Below are 14,494 nucleotides of genomic sequence, written 5' to 3'. Positions count from 1 at the left end.
CAATTTAATTCCATTTTCAAATTACGGGGCCGATGGAAATAATAAGCCTTTAACTTGATGATTAGACTGCAATTGAAAGCTGTATGTTTTCATAGAAAACTGCCATCCGAGGCAAATTTAAACAAGTTATTGTATTCTGATCACCTTGATCCAAGCTGTAAAGTTATGATTCCATCTACAGTATATGCAGTTTTATATTTATAAGAAATCATTCTTATATATTATATATTATAATTATTATAATAAATATTATAATTATTCTTATATATTATCTTATAATATTATGTAATTACTGTTTTCGAGAATTGGTCTGCTCATTTCAGGATAAAATTGTTTGAAGTTTTAATCGCTCAATTGTATTTAATTTCATGCAAGTTATACCAATATACCTACTACGGTAGATTTTCTCATTTTAGTTTAGTATTTCGACTTTTCAGAAACCATTGTGTTGGGTTTGGAATCCACTCAAGATTTTAGTCCTACGCATGCCTTCAATCAAAAGCTTTACTTTTTTCATTGCTCGTCAGTTGTTTTTTAATTCATGAAATTGAATAGTAAATTAATAATAAATGGCGGTCCAGTTTTCATATAGGTCAATACGGTTCTTAATTAATTAATAATAAGCGGTTTTTTGTAAACCACTAATTTATTTTCTGCTTTTCTAGATAATTAATTTTGTTCCTGAAGCAGTGGTTCGGAACCCACCGAATTATATTATATTACAGTTTCAATATTCCTCTTATCAATCCAATAAAATATCTATCCAATTAAAATTACAGAATGTTTGGAATCTAGGCCTACCAAAAATTGTAGGTTAATTATTTCATCAAGATATTTTTAGCTTCCTTATTCTCGGTTGGTTCGGAATTCACCTGGAATATCGTTTCTGATTTGGATAATAAAAGATTATTATACGGTTCAGTGATAAAAAAAATGTTCCTTTCATTTGCATTAGCGGAATAGGGAATTTTGTAGCATGAATGAGGGAGAAGGGAATTTCCCTCTATGCCCGATAGTTAATGGTGTTTTTTGTAATTATTTTTCAATTTTCACTCAGATTCTCATCATATTGCTTCTCGAATGGTTGGAAAGTATTTTAAAAATCGTAAAATAATTGGGGGATTCATATTTACATAAGAAACAGGCTCTTAGATGCGTGAAGTATTTTTATGGTGGTGAAATTATTTTTGGGGTGGTTTGAAAAATTGGCAAGATATTTGCGACATTTTGAAATTTGGTCGGTTGACGTTGGAAGGAGAAGGAGAAGGAGAGTGTGACGTCACAATGCCGACTGTCTTTGTCTGTTAGCAGGCAGCCTCTTGCTTGTTTCAACTTGTCGACTGTCGAGCGAGCCCATCAGGCATCAGTCCAGTCTACTGTCTAGTCTACACTCTGCAGCTTGCCAGTCGTCTCAATATTGTTAGTGTTTGTCTAATTGATTTTGAATAGAAATTGTGTTAATTATGAAGTGTTTTATCGTGAGTTTGTTAGCTAATTATCTCTTTTCATGTGTTGTGATATAAATTTGGAGTTGTATGATAATAAGTTGTGAAATTAGATCGGCAAGTTTTTTGTTACGGTGAGAGAGAGAGATCTGTGATTTTCGTCGATCAGTTTTCAATGAAGGTATGAATGTTTTGAAAAATCTCAGTTTACTGTTTGAAGTTTCATTTTTCATTTGATAAGGTTATTGATAATTATTCGATTTGTTGAAAGATATATTTTTTCATAATTAGTCTAAGTAATTATTTGATCTATTCCAAGTTGTAGTAGGCCTATTGGTTCCAAGTTAGAATCTGAATATTGCTGAATTTATTATTCATTCTGTGATAGTTATTTGCTGTGTAGTCTCTATTTAAACTTCTGTAAAGAAGTTTATGAAAATATAAGTGAATTTGATCGATCGGCTTTTTATAGTTATTATGTTTGCCGTTCAAATTTTCAATTAGAGATTTCAGATTTGTCGACCGGTCATGACACGTTCAAATTGAACGAGACTGATTGATCCGGATCAGTAAAGTGATCCGAACTTCCCATCTCCATTCAATTCTTGTAACGATGGTATGAGTAGACGTGTAGAGGGGAGCTAGCCTCAGAGTTTCGCCACTGCGCCGCTACTAGCCGAGAGCGCTAGTGTGCCACTCTATGTGTTTACCTGTTGCATCCTTGCTTCTCGCTTTCTCAGTTTGTTTTGCTTGTTGGTTCTTGTCGTTGTGATGATTGAAGATTTTGTTATTGAAAATTGTAATAATTGTCATTTGAAGATTGAAGTGCTATTTATTAGTTATTTTAACCGATTGAAGTGAGTTGAATAAATTGATAGAATTTCAGTGATAGATTAATAGTGTTGTGCGTTTGGTTTTTAAGATTTGTCGTGTCATTTCAGGTTTGTGAATTCCATCTTTCTATAAATATTAATTGGTTTCGAGTTAATAATAATAATAATTATTATTATGTAACAATAAATTATCATCATTTGAAGATTAAAGTGCTATTCATTAGTTATTTTAACCGATTGAAGTGAGTTGAATGAATTGATGGAATCTCCGTGATAGATTAGTAGTGTTGTGCGTTTGATTTGGTTTTGACGACTTCTTATGTCACCCCAGGTGTTATTCTTATTCTTTCTGCGTTGCAAACGATTTTGGTCTATTTCATAAAACTTTATAGCGATGTATCTTGTATAGGCTCTTGCCAGTTTTAAAATTTGATACCGTGTTTTTCAAGGATCTTACTGGTTGAGATTGAAAAATAATAGTCATTTGAATAATCATAGCATTATCTAATTCTAACACCGTAGAGGTTTTATTTCGTGATTTTACGATAATCTTATATTATAAATAGGTTTCAAGCTATTATTTTTGACATGTATCTTTCTAAGTGAATTTAATTCTTGGTTTATTTCTTGTATTATTTTTTCTGCGTTGCGAGCAATTTCGTCCGGATATTTCGATTCTATTTCATAAAGCTTTGTAGCGATGTATCTTGTATAGGCTCTAGCCGGTTTTAAAATTTGATACCGTGTTTTTCAAGGCTCTTACTGGTTGAAAAATAATAGTAGTTGGCACTGTATAGGTTTTTATTTCTCATTGTTTTACGATAATATAGTCTATGTATCGCACAAATATAATATATTCTCTATTGTTTTCATATTAATAGGCACAGTTGCACAAAAGCCGGTTAAATTTTAACCGTGATTAATTTTGAGATTAAAAAATAATAATCATTTGAATAATCATTACATTATCTGATTCTAATACTGTATAGGTTTTATTTCGCTGTTTTACGATAATACAAGTATCGCTCGTATATTTTCATTATTGATTTAATATTGATGATGCCCGGTTGCATAACAGTTGGTTAAATTTTAACCAGTGATTAATTTCATGAGAACCAATCAGAGAAGGCTTTTTTGAAGACGGCTGCTTCTCTGGTTGGTTCTCGTGGATTTAATCACGGTTAAAATTTAACCGGCTTTGTGCAACCGGCACATAATGTTGATTGTTGATTTTCGGGTAAATATTTCTTGTAATTCCGTTTCTAATTATGTTTTTCAATTATGATACTAGGCTGTTTGACAGGCATTACCTCAGTTTAGTTTTATATCACTGTTTTGTTTTCAATATTTAATAGTAAGTTAATAGATTCAAATGAAAGCATAGTTCTGTCTCATTCTATTGCGAATTATTTATAGTACATTTTAAATTTTGTTGTTTTCTGATTAATTAGATACGGTGGGCATATTCCCGTACGCAAGCCTTTGCAGGATCTCCACATTAGACATTTGTCTTTCTCAATCTATTCATATACATAACTAGCCGTCAGGCTCGCTTCGCTCGCCATATCCGTCTAGCAAGGGGGCTCCGCCCCCTGGACACCCGACTGGATCATCCAAGAATGAGATCAGCAGGCTCGCTTCGCTCGCCTGCATTTTTCATTTGAGCATTTTTATCATATGTTAGAACAATCCAGTCGGGGGTCCAGACTAAACGTCTGGCTAAACGGATATGGCGAGCGAAGCGAGCCTGACGGCTAGTAATATAATATTCCCAGGATTGAAGTAGCAGTGCTTAATCAATTTTTCCGCGATAAATGCATTTAAATCTTCAACTTGGTGCCAACCTAACAAAGTCAACTCAACTCAATGCCAACCTGACAAAATTATTAATTTAGTTGCCAGTTAACAACTGTTTCGAAGAGGTACTCTATCTAGATTATAGTTCTATAGTAACATATGATATGAAAATTTTCAATTATAATTAAGAGATTGGGAGAAGAAGAATATATGTTTAAAGACGAACTTTAAACCCTTAAAAACAACCCTTAGAGTTAAAATATTGCCAAAAGATTTCTTAGTGCGCCTCTAAAGGGCTAACTGAACATACCTACCAAATTTGAACGTTTTTGGTCCGGTAGATTTTTAGTTATGCGAGTGAGTGAGTGCCATTTCGCTTTTATATATATAGATAATTCTTGTAATTTAATGTCCACTTTTCAAATCAGTTTCCGTGTCTGGTTCTGTGAATTAAAAAAATAATAATAAAATCGTAGTTCTTACGGCCGAGTGGGAATATTCCCTATTAGAACTAATCTGAAGAATATTTTAACTGAACAGATGATACTGTATCATATTGTCGTTATGTCGAACACTAATCGCTATAGTGAGGTCCACGTTATAATGGCAGTATTTGATTAACATTGGTGTTGCTATCCTTGTCTATCATTACACAAAGCAGATAGGGATATCCTTTTCTAGCTCTTCGATGTTGCCAGATAGTTCTTCATAAGTGTAGAAATATAATTAATTTACAAAATAAGAAAAAAGAGAGAGGAATATGAGTTGATAGACAGGAAAGGAAGTGGTAGAATAGAGATTCTTTATTTACCGGTAGTTTTCTTTGCCGGTAGTGCCATTTTGTAAGTTAAAATATTTATTTTATCAATCTGTATTATTTTATGGCAAATAAATGAATTTGAATACCGAGGATGGTTATATAGTGAGGTCCACGTTACAATGGCAGTGTTAGATTATCAATGGTCTAGCTATTCTTGTCTATCATTCAACAAAGCGGATAGTGCTATCTCTTTCTCGCTTTGCTCTGTTGTCAGATCGTCTTTTAACAATGCAGAATTAGTATCTAATTATTTCATCTTCATTATGAAAATTTATTATGATATTATTGAAAAATATAATTTCCTATAATTGTTAATTTCAAACGAGAATGAACAGTTAATATTACTTTGATAAACCTGTATCAGCTACCTACCGTCTATAGCAGGCATTGACAAGACAGAGGATCGGCAACGTTGTTACCTTATATTTCAACACTGCCATTATATCGTGTATATAGGCCTAATACTGATATATGGGAATTTAGAACAAGTGATTTTATTGTATAGTAAGGTCCACGTTATAATGGCAGTGGAGAAAGATAAAAAAACCAGCTTTGCTGATTCTCTGCCTTGTCACTGCCTTTGTCGATACCGGTGTATCTGATGTGATATGAATTGTTCATTCCTGTTTGGAATAATTATTAATTATAACTTTTTCGTCAAGAAAAAATATTTTTTAATGATTAAATAATACATTTTCAGAATAAGGATTGCATATTTTGTTAATTAATATTGTATTCCTACAATAACAAAAACTGGAACGTTGCGGAGGTAGAAAAGGATAGCGCTATATGCTATGTCGAATGATAGACAAGGATAAAAAAGTCCATGTTAATCGAATACTGCCATTATAACGAGGACCTCACTATAGCATGAGAGGACTAGAATTATTTAATTTCAAATTTCCAGTGTTAACGGGTGAGACCACACGAATCTTAGACTTGTGCAACCTTTAGGAGGATAATGACAATAATTGAAAAAGGATAGTTTTAAGTTGCAAACAAGAGGAAATCAACTACAGTGTCGAATTCTTCAAATCGGAAAGTAGCCTATCTGTGAAAGGTTATATTATTTCTATAAATCTTATAGAAATATAAAATATTCATATTTTATTAAAATTTCTGAAATGCTATTATTATTCTAACAAATAATTTTCATTTATTCATTCATTGAAGTAAAATCGCTTGTTACTCTAGTTTGACAAGCTGTTAGTTGGTCAGTACCACTAATTGTCGCTGTCAAATAATTACTTTGGTTCGGAATGCACTTGAAACTGTTCTGTCCACACTTTTATTCTCTAATAAACCCTCGTATAAGTCTTGAATTAAGTCGGTATCATCATAGAGAAACAATAGCATGAGTAGATATGTCGCAACTTTTACTGTTATCTCAAGCCGATAGTCCACGTAGTTCTTTCCTGTGAAGCTTTATGACGCTGGTAGTCTCTCTTATTGTGCCGTTCATACACTCTCACCCCAACAAAACAGTGAAAATCGACAATAATCGGCTTGAGATAACAGTAAAAGTTGCGACATAAACGCCCTATACCATGGGATATCTACTTACGCTATTGTTTCTCTTTGGTACCACTAACTGTCGCTGTCAAATTAATTTGGTTCGGAATGCACTTTAAGCTGTTCTGTCCACAGTTTTATTCTATAAATAACCCGCGTATGAGTCTTTGAATTATGTCAGTATCATCATAGAGAAACAATAGCATAAGTAGATATCCCATGGTATAGGGCGATTATGTGTCGCAGCTTTCACTGTTATCTCAAGCCGATTACTGTCGATTTTTACTGTTTTGACCGGGTAAGAGTGTATGAACGGCACAATATGAGAGACTACCAGCGTCATAAAGCTTCACGGGAAAGAAATACGGCTTGAGATAACAGTAAAAGTTGCGACATGAACGCCCTATATCATGGGATATCTACTTATGCTATTGTTTGTCTATGGTTTAATCATCACCCAAGAACAACGTCAAATAAACTATTTCGAATTTCATGAATGTGAATCGTATCTATACATACATCTTGACAACTGTTTCTTCATGATTTATTGCTGGCTTAATAATTTCAAATCCGATTGGGAATTTTGCGAAATTTCAATGTGTGTTTTTTGTTGTTGTGTTGTAGGTGTGAGGTGAACCCAGTCAGCAACGCATCGAATGGAGCTTGGTAGACTATACTGATTCACTCCTGTCATGGACCACAGCTTTCAAGTATGGCACTTGACAGGTGAGGCTTATAACTTATCTCACTATCTTATTTCCACTATTGATTGTGTGTTATGTATTGTCTGGAATTTATTACGATTTATGATGTAATTTTATAAAAATGTTTGAGGGATGTAGCAGTAGGCCTTGTAGCTTAACAAAGTGCGGCTATGTGTTGAAGTCAGTCATTTCAAATGTGCTATCTAGTTTCAATGCAAAATAATGAAACAATGCTGATTGATTGATTGAGTACTTTATTTATGTAGATTACAATATATACTGGCTTATACACTTATATACAATAGCTTACAATACAGCAACATTATAGATGAATTTACATAATATAGACTAAGAAAATAATATTATTGAACTGTATATGATATGAAAAAGCAATTTGTAATATAATAACTATAGATAATAATCATACTGTTATGCATGTACATAAATTGGCGGAGCTTTGGACTTATCAATGTCCATTCTTTGGAAAGATTATTAAAAATATCCTCCCCACTAACTCTCTACCAAAAAGTAGAGATATCATAAGATAATAACACACTATCCCTGTGCAGCTAATAATTGGAAAATGATTCATGACTCATGTTGTGATGTGTCATGGTTTTCTATGCCATTTTTGTTGTGTTAGTACGAGTAAGTGTGACGGGCGTTCAGTGCTGTCGTTGGACGGGTGACCGCTTTTTGGTCAGCTCCACCAACTTTCAAATTATTTTTAAAGATGAATATTGTCACTGTCTTGTTTTGTTCTATGAGATCAGTTTTTACTTTCCTTGCCCTACTACCATAGGTAAGGAAAGTATTGCTTTCCAAAAAAAAAATTAAGGTAGGTACCCCAATTTCAAGTTTTCTATACGTTTCAAGGTCCCCTGAGTCCAAAAACATGATTTTTGGGTGTTGGTCTGTGTGTGTGTGTGTGTATGTCTGTGAACACGATAACTCCATTCCTAATTAACCGATTGACTTGAAATTTTAAACTTAAGGTCCTTATACCATGAGGACCCGACAATAAGAAATTCAATAAAATTCAATTCAGGATGGCGGAAAAAATGGCGGATGATTACTAAAAAACCATGTTTTTCACGATTTTCTCAAAAACGGCTCTAACGATTTTCTTTAAATTTATACCATGGATAGCTATTTATAAGCCCTATCAACTGACATGAGTCTTATTTCTAGGAAAATTGCAGGAGCTGCGTAATATTCTCGAGAAAAATGGCGGATAATTACTGAAAAACCATGTTTTTCACGATTTTCTCAAAAATTACTCGACTGATTTATTTCAAATTCATACTCCGTATAGTTATTTATCAGCCCCATCAACTGGCATGAGTCTCCTCTCTGGGAAACTAATGGGGGGTTTACCCCATCCTTGAGAAATGTACTTTGTAACCTCCTTCTCGTGCTTGAGGTAGGTAGGTAGAGCAGTCTATAAAAATAACACATAGTCGAGATATTTCATCTGTAGAACAGCTGTTTTGACGACTTTTAAAAAATCATCAGATTTCACAATTTACACAAAGGAAAAAGTGCTCTGAAAACAATAATTATATACACACATATACAGTAGTCCGATCGTAGTTTCAAATAATTATGTTGCCGCCAATCGTCATTATGTTATTTCTCTAAATTATTATCGTTTAAGAATGAGGCTCCCAGTTCAATGAGCAAGGAAAGTAGTGTGAGTGTACCACACCAGATTTTTTTATCTTTTTAATCATCATTTTTATCACTCACAGCACAAACATTAGGTTTTAGTGTTATTATAGTATACTCAACAATAAGGTAGAACCATAATGTTTTTTGTGTAGTTGAGAAGTTGATATTGTGGTAATTATTTATAATAAATGAAAAAGACTTGAGAAATTGTCAAAAACCACAGATTTATTGATCTTAGAAAGACCGGTTTCGGTTTTTATTCAGATCAGGTTATCAGAGATTGAAAATGGTGTAATAACCGAAACCGGTCTTTCTAAGTATCAATAAATCTGTGGTTTTTGACAATTTCTTAGTATTTTTCATTCAATAGATCCATTATGCTCCTGTTTGCCTTCACATTTTTCTGTCGGCAAATGAATATTTTTTGGAGGTTTGAAAATACTTATCGATATTCAATTCTATAGCAAGGTCCACGTTAAAATATTTGATTAACATTGGTGTTGCTATCCTTGTCTATCATTCGACAAAGCTGATAGCGAATGTATCAAATCATAGTGTTGTGTATCAAATTGAAATGATACTGTATCATGTTGTGGTTGTTCTTGTTCTATAGTAAGGTCCACGTTATAATGGCAGTATTTGATTAACATTGGTGTTGCTACCCTTGTCTATCATTCGACATAGCTGATAGCGAATGTATCATAACATAGTGTTGTATGAAATGATACTGTATCATATTGTGTTTATGATATTGTATCATGTTGTGGTTGTTCTTGTTCTCTAGTGAGGTCCACGTTATGATGGCAGTATTTGATTAACATTGGTGTTTCTACTCTTGTCTATCATTCGACAAAGCTGATAGCGAATGTATCTTATGATAGTGTTGTGTTTCAAGTTGAAATGATACTGTATCATGTTGTGGTTGTTTTTGTTCTATAGTGAGGTCCACGTTATAATGGCAGTATTTGATTAACATTGGTGTTGCTATCCTTGTCTGTCATTCGACAAAGCAGATAGCTCTATCCTGTTTTGTATCAAATTACGGTGTTGTGTATCAAGTTGGAATGCTACTGTATCATGTTGTGGTTGTTCTTGTTCTATAGTGAGGTCCACGTTATAATGACAGTATTTGATTAACATTGGTGTTTCTACTCTTGTCTATCATTCGACAAAGCTGATAGCGAATGTATCTTATCATAGTGTTGTGTTTCAAGTTGAAATGATACAGTATCATATTGTGTTGATACTGTATCATGTGTGGTGATACTGTTTTGTGTTGATACTGTATCTTGTTGTGGTTGTTATTGTTCTATAGTGAGGTCCACGTTGTAATGGCAGCACCTAATTAACATTTTTGAGGTGGTTTGAAAAATTGGCAAGATATTTATGACATTTTGAAATTTGGTCGGTTGACGTTGGAAGGAGAAGAAGAGTGTGACGTCACAATGCCGACTGTCTTTGTCTGTTAGCAGGCAGCCTCTTGCTTGTTTGAACTTGTCGAGTGTCGAGCGAGCCCATCAGGCATCAGTCCAGTCCAGTCTACACTCTACAGCTAGCCAGTCGTGTCAATATTGTTAGTGTTTGTCTAATTGATTTTGAATAGAAATTGTGTTAATTATAAAGTGTTTTATTGTGAGTTTGTTATCTAATTACCTCTTTTCATGTGTTGTGATATGAATTTGGAGTTGTGTGATAATAAGTTGTGAAATTAGATCGGCTAGTTACGGTGAGATAGAGATCTGTGATTTTTGTCGACCAGTTTTCAATGAAGGTATGAATGTCTTGAAAAATCTCAGTTTACTGTTTGAAGTTTCATTTCATTTGATAAGGTTATTAATAATAATTTTTCGATTTGTTGAAAGATATACTTTTTTCATAATTAGTCTAAGTAATTATTTGATCTATTCCAAGTTGTAGTAGGCCTATTGGTTCCAAGTTAGAATCTGAATATTGCTGAATTTATTATTTATTCTGTGATAGTTATTTGCTGTGTAGTCTCTATTTAAACTTCTGTAAAGAAGTTAATGAAAATATAAGTGAATTTGATCGATCGGCTTTTTATAGTTATGATTATGTTCGCCGGTCAAATTTTCAATTAGAGGTTTCAGATTTGTCGACCGGTCATGACCCGTTCAAATTGAACGAGTGATCCGGATCAGTAAAGTGATCCGAACTTCCCATCTCCATTCAATTCTTGTAACGATGGTATGAGTAGACATGTAGAGGGGAGCTAGCCTCAGAGTTTCGCAACTGCACCGCTACTAGCCGAGAGCGCTAGTGTGCCACTCTATGTGTTTACCTGTTGCGTCATTGCTTCTCGCTTTCTCAGTAGAGATGGGAAGTTCGGATCACTTTACTGATTCGGGTCAGTCGTTCACGTTCACTGCCGCGACCCGTTCAAAAAGACCCGTTCAATTGAACGGTTTATTTTCTATAGCTCTCCTATAAACAAGCAAAAAAAAAAAAAAAAAAAAAAAGGTGGTCCACCACAGTTGATGTGTAAAGACAATAAAAACATGGGGTTTACCCCAGTTGATGAACGGGTCAAATGAACGGGTTTTTTTAATAAATGTGATCCGGATCACTCGTTCACCTAAATGACCCGTTCAATTCGAACGGGTCATGACCGAACGACACATCTCTATTTCTCAGTTTGTTTTGCTTGTTGGTTCTTGTTGTGTTAATGATTGAAGATTTTGTTGTTGGAAATTGTAATAAATTGTCATTTGAAGATTGAAGTGCTATTTATTAGTTATTTTAACCGATTGAAGTGAGTTGAATAAATTGATAGAATTTCAGTGATAGATTAATAGTGTTGTGCGTTTGGTTTTGAAGATTTGTCGTGTCATTTCAGGTTTGTGAATTCCATCTTCCTATAATATTAATAGGTTTCAAGTTAATAATTATAATTATTATGTAACAATTATCATTTGAAGATTAAAGTGCTATTTATTAGTTTTTTTAACCGATTGAAGTGAGTTGAATAAATTGATAGAATTTCAATGATAGATTAATAGTGTTGTGAGTTTGGTTTTGACTACTTCTTATGTCATCTCAGGTGTTATTCTTATTCTTTCTGCGTTGCAAACAATTTTGGTCAGATATTTCGATTCTACTTCATAAAGCTTTGTATCTATGTATCTTGTATAGACACAAGCCGGTTTTAAAATTTGATACCGTGTTTTTCAAGGCTCTTACTGGTTGAGATTGGAAAATGATAGTCATTTGAATAATTATTATAACATGATATGATTCTAACACCGTAGAGGTTTTATTTCGTGGTTTTACGATAATCCTATATTATAAATAGGTTTCAAGCTATTATTTTTGACATGTATCTTTCTATGTGAATTTAATTCTTGGTTTATTTCTTGTATTATTTTTTATGCGTTGCGAGCAATTTCGTCCGGATATTTCGATTCTATTTCATAAAGCTTTCTAGCGATGTATCTTGTATAGGCTCTAGCCGGTTTTAAAATTTGATACCGTGTTTTTCAAGGCTCTTAAGGGTTGAGATTGAAAAATAATAGTAGTTAGCACTGTATAGAATTATTTCTCATTGTTTTACGATAATATATGTATCGCACAAATATATATTCTCTATTGTTTTCATATTAATTAGGCACAGTTGCATAAAAGCCGGTTAAATTTTAATGATTAATTTTGAGATTAAAAAATAATAATTATTTGAATAATCATTACATTATCTGATTCTAATACTGTATAGGTTTTATTTTGCTGTTTTACGATAATACAAGTAGGCCTATCACTTCTATACTATCATTATTGATTTATATTGATAGGCCCGGTTGCACAAAAGCCGGTTAAATTTTAACCGTGATTAATTTTGAGATTTAAAAATAATAGTTATTTGAATAATCATTACATTATCTGATTCTAATACTGTATATAGGTTTTATTTAGTTTTTTTACGAATATACAAGTATCGCTCGTATATTTTCATTATTGATTTAATATTGATGATGCCCGGTTGCATAACAGTTGGTTAAATTTTAACCAGTGATTAATTTCATGAGAACCAATCAGAGAAGGCTTTTTTGAAAAGACGGCTGCTTCTCTGGTTGGCTTTCGTGGATTTAATCACGGTTAAAATTTAATCGGCTTTGTGCAACCGGCACATAATGTTGATTGTTGATTTTCGGGTAAATATTTCTTGTAATTCCGTTTCTAATTATGTTTTTCAATTATGATACTAGGCTGTTTGTGAGACATTACCTCAGTTTAGTTTTATATCAGTTTTTTGTTTTCAATATTTAATAGTAAGTGTATAGATTCAAATAAAAGCATAGTTCTGTCTGATTCTATTACGAATTATTTATAGTACATTTTAAATTTTGTTGTTTTCTGATTAATTTGATACGGTGGGCATATTCCCGTACGCAAGCCTTTGCAGGATCTCCACATTAGACATTTGTCTTTCTCAATTTATTCATATACATAACTAGCCGTCAGGCTCGCTTCGCTCGCCATATCCGTCTAGCCAGGGGGCTCCGCCCCCTGGACCCCCGACTGGATCGTCCAGGAATGAGATCAGCAGGCTCGCTTCGCTCGCCTGCATTTTTCATTTGAGCATTTTTATCATATGTTAGAACAATCCAGTCGGGGGTCCAGACTAAACGTCTGGCTAAACGGATATGGCGAGCGAAGCGAGCCTGACGGCTAGTAATTCCCAGGATTGAAGTAGCAGTGCCCAATCAATTTTTCCGCGATAAATGCATTTAAATCTTCAACTTGGTGCCAACCTAACAAAGTCAACTCAACTTAATGCCAACCTGACAAAATTATTAATTTAGTTGCCAGTTAACAACTGTTTCGAAGAGGTACTCTATCTAGATTATAGTTCTATAGTAACATATGATATGGAAATTTTCAATTATAATTAAGAGATTGGGAGAAGAAGAATATACATGCTAAAAGACGAACTTTAAACCCTTAAAAACAACCCTTAGAGTTAAAATATTGCCAAAAGATTTCTTAGTGCGCCTCTAAAGGGCTAACTGAACATACCTACCAAATTTGAATGTTTTTGGTCCGGTAGATTTTTAGTTATGCGAGTGAGTGAGTGAGTGAGTGAGTGCCATTTCGCTTTTATATATATAGATAATTCTTGTAATTTAATGTCCACTTTTCAAATCAGTTTCCGTGTCTGGTTCTGTGAATTAAAAAAATAAAAATAAAATTGTAGTTCTTACGGCCGAGTGGGAATATTCCCTATTAGAACTAATGTGAAGAATATTTTAACTGAACAGATGATACTGTATCATGTGTGTTGATACTGAATCATATTTGTCGTTATGTCGAACACTAATCGCTATAGTGAGGTCCACGTTATAATGGCAGTATTTGATTAACATTGGTGTTGCTATCCTTGTCTATCATTACACAAAGCAGATAGGGATATCCTTTTCTAGCTCTTCAATGTTGCCAGATAGTTCTTCATAAGTGTAGAAATATAATTAATTAAGATTACAAAATAAGAAAAAAGAGAGAGGAATATGAGTTGATAGACAGGAAAGGAAGTGGTAGAATAGAGATTCTTTATTTACCGAGGATGGTTGTATAGTGAGGTCCACGTTATAATGGCAGTGTTAGATTATCAATGGTCCAGCTATTCTTGTCTATCATTCAACAAAGCGGATAGTGCTATCTCTTTTTCGCTCTGCTCTGTTTTGAGATCGTCTTTTAACAATG

At 33.5% G+C, this 14,494-nt stretch overlaps 1 long non-coding RNA gene across 3 annotated transcripts in view; it reads left to right on the top strand.

Moving 5' to 3' along the window:
• LOC120354155 overlaps nucleotides 1-14,494 on the top strand; it is a 38,707-nt gene that overhangs the window by 13,329 nt on the left and 10,884 nt on the right. For 2 of the 3 annotated variants that reach the window (XR_005572847.1, XR_005572849.1), the window contains one exon: nucleotides 7,032-7,133. The exons of the other annotated variant lie outside the window; for it this stretch is intronic. This is a non-coding gene — a long non-coding RNA (uncharacterized LOC120354155). The remainder of the gene's footprint in view (nucleotides 1-7,031; nucleotides 7,134-14,494) is intronic. 3 annotated transcript variants of the gene reach the window in all.

This window comes from Nilaparvata lugens, chromosome 14 (assembly GCF_014356525.2).
Source record: "Nilaparvata lugens isolate BPH chromosome 14, ASM1435652v1, whole genome shotgun sequence".
Classification (NCBI taxonomy): Eukaryota; Metazoa; Arthropoda; class Insecta; order Hemiptera; family Delphacidae; genus Nilaparvata; species Nilaparvata lugens.
The sequence above is the reverse complement of the archived record's forward strand: the minus strand, read 5'-3'. Positions and strand labels throughout refer to the sequence as shown.